The sequence below is a fragment of the Phlebotomus papatasi genome, unplaced genomic scaffold (genome assembly GCF_024763615.1).
Source record: "Phlebotomus papatasi isolate M1 unplaced genomic scaffold, Ppap_2.1 HiC_scaffold_11, whole genome shotgun sequence".
Lineage (NCBI taxonomy): Eukaryota > Metazoa > Arthropoda > Insecta > Diptera > Psychodidae > Phlebotomus > Phlebotomus papatasi.
This window is the reverse complement of record NW_026604358.1, coordinates 415519-421540: the sequence shown is the minus strand read 5'-3', so window position 1 is coordinate 421540 and position 6022 is coordinate 415519.

Sequence of the window (6022 nt, the reverse complement as noted above, 5' to 3'; positions counted from 1 at the left end):
TTATTTAATGGTTTGGAGTTTCACACAGGCATTTGATAAATTCTTTGATTGCAATAACCCAGAAAGACTTTTCTAAGTGATCAAGGGGTCTGTCATTTACAAAATGAAGGATCTAATATTTATTGACTTTTTTTATTTAATGGTTTGGATTTTCACACAGGCATTTGATAAATTCTTTGATTGCAATAACCCAGAAAGACTTTTCTAAGTGATCAAGGGGTCTGTCATTTACAAAATGAAGGATCTAATATTTATTGACTTTTTTTATTTAATGGTTTGGATTTTCCCAAAGGTATTTGATAAATTCTTTGATTGCAATAACCCAGAAAGACTTTTCTAAGTGATCAAGGGGTCTGTCATTTACAAAATAAAGGATCAAATATTTATTGATTTTTTTTTTATTTAACGGTTTGGAGTTTCACACAGGCATTTGATAAATTCTTTGATTGCAATAACCCAGAAAGACTTTGCTAAGTGATCAAGGGGTCTGTCATTTACAAAATAAAGGATCTAATTTTTATTGATTTTTTTTTTTATTTATTTGGAGTTTCACACAGGCATTTGGAGTTTCACACAGGCATTTATAAATTCTTTGATTGCAATAACCCAGAAAGACTTTTAAGTGATCAAGGGGTCTGTCATTTACAAAATAAAGGATCTAATATTTATTGACTTTTTTTATTTAATGGTTTGGATTTTCACACAGGCATTTGATAAATTCTTTGATTGCAATAACCCAGAAAGACTTTTCTAAGTGATCAAGGGGTCTGTCATTTACAAAATAAAGGATCTAATATTTATTGACTTTTTTTATTTAATGGTTTGTAGTTTCACACAGGTATTTGATAAATTCTTTGATTGCAATAACCCAGAAAGACTTTTCTAAGTGATCAAGGGGTCTGTCATTTACAAAATGAAGGATCAAATATTTATTGACTTTTTTTATTTAATGGTTTGGAGTTTCACAAAGGCATTTGATAAATTCTTTGATTGCAATAACCCAGAAAGACTTTTCTAAGCGATCAAGGGGTCTGTCATTTACAAAATGAAGGATCTAATATTTATTGACTTTTTTTATTTAATGGTTTGGATTTTCACACAGGTATTTGATAAATTCGTTGATTGCAATAACCCAGAAAGACTTTTAAGTGATCAAGGGGTCTGTCATTTACAAAATAAAGGATCAAATATTTATTGACTTTTTTTATTTAATGGTTTGGATTTTCACACAGGTATTTGATAAATTCTTTGATTGCAATAACCCAGAAAGACTTTTCTAAGTGATCAAGGGGTCTGTCATTTACAAAATGAAGGATCAAATATTTATTGACTTTTTTTATTTAATGGTTTGGAGTTTCACACAGGCATTTGATAAATTCTTTGATTGCAATAACCCAGAAAGACTTTTCTAAGTGATCAAGGGGTCTGTCATTTACAAAATGAAGGATCTAATATTTATTGACTTTTTTTATTTAATGGTTTGGATTTTCACACAGGTATTTGATAAATTCTTTGATTGCAATAACCCAGAAAGACTTTTCTAAGTGATCAAGGGGTCTGTCATTTACAAAATGAAGGATCAAATATTTATTGACTTTTTTTATTTAATGGTTTGGAGTTTCACACAGGCATTTGATAAATTCTTTGATTGCAATAACCCAGAAAGACTTTTCTAAGTGATCAAGGGGTCTGTCATTTACAAAATGAAGGATCAAATATTTATTGACTTTTTTTATTTAATGGTTTGGATTTTCACACAGGCATTTGATAAATTCTTTGATTGCAATAACCCAGAAAGACTTTTTTAAGTGATCAAGGGGTCTGTCATTTACAAAATGAAGGATCAAATATTTATTGACTTTTTTTATTTAATGGTTTGGAGTTTCACACAGGCATTTGATAAATTCTTTGTTTGCAATAACCCAGAAAGACTTTTCTAAGTGATCAAGGGGTCTGTCATTTACAAAATGAAGGATCTAATATTTATTGACTTTTTTTATTTAATGGTTTGGATTTTCACACAGGTATTTGATAAATTCTTTGATTGCAATAACCCAGAAAGACTTTTCTAAGTGATCAAGGGGTCTGTCATTTACAAAATGAAGGATCAAATATTTATTGACTTTTTTATTTAATGGTTTGGAGTTTCACACAGGCATTTGATAAATTCTTTGATTGCAATAACCCAGAAAGACTTTGCTAAGTGATCAAGGGGTCTGTCATTTACAAAATGAAGGATCTAATATTTATTGACTTTTTTTATTTAATGGTTTGGATTTTCACACAGGCATTTGATAAATTCTTTGATTGCAATAACCCAGAAAGACTTTTCTAAGTGATCAAGGGGTCTGTCATTTACAAAATGAAGGATCTAATATTTATTGACTTTTTTTATTTAATGGTTTGGATTTTCACACAGGTATTTGATAAATTCTTTGATTGCAATAACCCAGAAAGACTTTTCTAAGTGATCAAGGGGTCTGTCATTTACAAAATGAAGGATCAAATATTTATTGACTTTTTTTATTTAATGGTTTGGAGTTTCACACAGGCATTTGATAAATTCTTTGATTGCAATAACCCAGAAAGACTTTTCTAAGTGATCAAGGGGTCTGTCATTTACAAAATGAAGGATCTAATATTTATTGACTTTTTTTATTTAATGGTTTGGATTTTCCCACAGGTATTTGATAAATTCTTTGATTGCAATAACCCAGAAAGACTTTTAAGTGATCAAGGGGTCTGTCATTTACAAAATAAAGGATCAAATATTTATTGACTTTTTTTATTTAATGGTTTGGATTTTCACACAGGTATTTGATAAATTCTTTGATTGCAATAACCCAGAAAGACTTTTCTAAGTGATCAAGGGGTCTGTCATTTACAAAATTAAGGATCTAATTTTTATTGATTTTTTTTTTATTTAACGGTTTGGAGTTTCACACAGGCATTTGATAAATTCTTTGATTGCAATAACCCAGAAAGACTTTGCTAAGTGATCAAGGGGTCTGTCATTTACAAAATAAAGGATCTAATTTTTATTGATTTTTTTTTTATTTAACGGTTTGGAGTTTCACACAGGCATTTGATAAATTCTTTGATTGCAATAACCCAGAAAGACTTTTCTAAGTGATCAAGGGGTCTGTCATTTACAAAATAAAGGATCTAATATTTATTGACTTTTTTATTTAATGGTTTGGATTTTCACACAGGTATTTGATAAATTCTTTGATTGCAATAACCCAGAAAGACTTTTCTAAGTGATCAAGGGGTCTGTCATTTACAAAATGAAGGATCAAATATTTATTGACTTTTTTTATTTAATGGTTTGGATTTTCACACAGGCATTTGATAAATTCTTTGATTGCAATAACCCAGAAAAACTTTTTTAAGTGATCAAGGGGTCTGTCATTTACAAAATGAAGGATCAAATATTTATTGACTTTTTTTTTTTAATGGTTTGGAGTTTCACACAGGCATTTGATAAATTCTTTGATTGCAATAACCCAGAAAGACTTTTCTAAGTGATCAAGGGGTCTGTCATTTACAAAATAAAGGATCAAATATTTATTGATATTTAACGGTTTGGAGTTTCACACAGGCATTTGATAAATTCTTTGATTGCAATAACCCAGAAAGACTTTACTAAGTGATCAAGGGGTCTGTCATTTACAAAATAAAGGATCTAATTTTTATTGATTTTTTTTTATTCAACGGTTTGGAGTTTCACACAGGCATTTGATAAATTCTTTGATTGCAATAACCCAGAAAGACTTTTCTAAGTGATCAAGGGGTCTGTCATTTACAAAATAAAGGATCTAATATTTATTGACTTTTTTTTTATTTATTTAACGGTTTGGAGTTTCACACAGGCATTTGATAAATTCTTTGATTGCAATAACCCAGAAAGACTTTTCTAAGTGATCAAGGGGTCTGTCATTTACAAAATAAAGGATCTAATTTTTATTGATTTTTTTTTAACGGTTTGGAGTTTCACACAGGCATTTGATAAATTCTTTGATTGCAATAACCCAGAAAGATTTTTCTAAGTGATCAAGGGGTCTGTCATTTACAAAATAAAGGATCTAATATTTATTGACTTTTTTTATTTAATGGTTTGGATTTTCACACAGGCATTTGATAAATTCTTTGATTGCAATAACCCAGAAAGACTTTTCTAAGTGATCAAGGGGTCTGTCATTTACAAAATGAAGGATCAAATATTTATTGACTTTTTTTATTTAATGGTTTGGATTTTCACACAGGCATTTGATAAATTCTTTGATTGCAATAACCCAGAAAGACTTTTCTAAGTGATCAAGGGGTCTGTCATTTACAAAATAAAGGATCTAATATTTATTGACTTTTTTTTTATTTATTTAACGGTTTGGAGTTTCACACAGGCATTTGATAAATTCTTTGATTGCAATAACCCAGAAAGACTTTTCTAAGTGATCAAGGGGTCTGTCATTTACAAAATAAAGGATCTAATTTTTATTGATTTTTTTTTATTTAATGGTTTGGAGTTTCACACACGCATTTGATAAATTCTTTGATTGCAATAACCCAGAAAGACTTTGCTAAGTGATCAAGGGGTCTGTCATTTACAAAATAAAGGATCTAATTTTTATTGATTTTTTTTTATTTAACAGTTTGGAGTTTCACACAGGCATTTGATAAATTCTTTGATTGCAATAACCCAGAAAGACTTTTAAGTGATCAAGGGGTCTGTCATTTACAAAATAAAGGATCTAATATTTATTGACTTTTTTTATTTATTTAACGGTTTGGAGTTTCACACAGGCATTTTCACACAGGCAGATAAATTCCTTGACTGCAATAACCCAGAAAGACTTTTCTAAGTGATCAAGGGGTCTGTCATTTACAAAATAAAGGATAAAATATTTATTGACTTTTTTTATTTAATGGTTTGGAGTTTCACACAGGCATTTGATAAATTCTTTGATTGCAATAACCCAGAAAGACTTTTCTAAGTGATCAAGGGGTCTGTCATTTACAAAATAAAGGATCTAATATTTATTGACTTTTTTTATTTATTTAACGGTTTGGAGTTTCACACAGGCATTTGATAAATTCCTTGACTGCAATAACCCAGAAAGACTTTTCTAAGTGATCAAGGGGTCTGTCATTTACAAAATAAAGGATCTAATTTTTATTGATTTTTTTTTTATTCAACGGTTTGGAGTTTCACACAGGCATTTGATAAATTCTTTGATTGCAATAACCCAGAAAGACTTTTCTAAGTGATCAAGGGGTCTGTCATTTACAAAATAAAGGATCTAATATTTATTGACTTTTTTTTTATTTATTTAACGGTTTGGAGTTTCACACAGGCATTTGATAAATTCTTTGATTGCAATAACCCAGAAAGACTTTTCTAAGTGATCAAGGGGTCTGTCATTTACAAAATAAAGGATCTAATTTTTATTGATTTTTTTTTAACGGTTTGGAGTTTCACACAGGCATTTGATAAATTCTTTGATTGCAATAACCCAGAAAGACTTTTCTAAGTGATCAAGGGGGTCTGTCATTTACAAAATAAAGGATCTAATATTTATTGACTTTTTTTATTTAATGGTTTGGATTTTCACACAGGCATTTGATAAATTCTTTGATTGCAATAACCCAGAAAGACTTTACTAAGTGATCAAGGGGTCTGTCATTTACAAAATAAAGGATTTAATTTTTATTGATTTTTTTTTTATTCAACGGTTTGGAGTTTCACACAGGCATTTGATAAATTCTTTGATTGCAATAACCCAGAAAGACTTTTCTAAGTGATCAAGGGGTCTGTCATTTACAAAATAAAGGATCTAATTTTTATTGATTTTTTTTTATTTAATGGTTTGGAGTTTCACACACGCATTTGATAAATTCTTTGATTGCAATAACCCAGAAAGACTTTGCTAAGTGATCAAGGGGTCTGTCATTTACAAAATAAAGGATCTAATTTTTATTGATTTTTTTTTATTTAACAGTTTGGAGTTTCACACAGGCATTT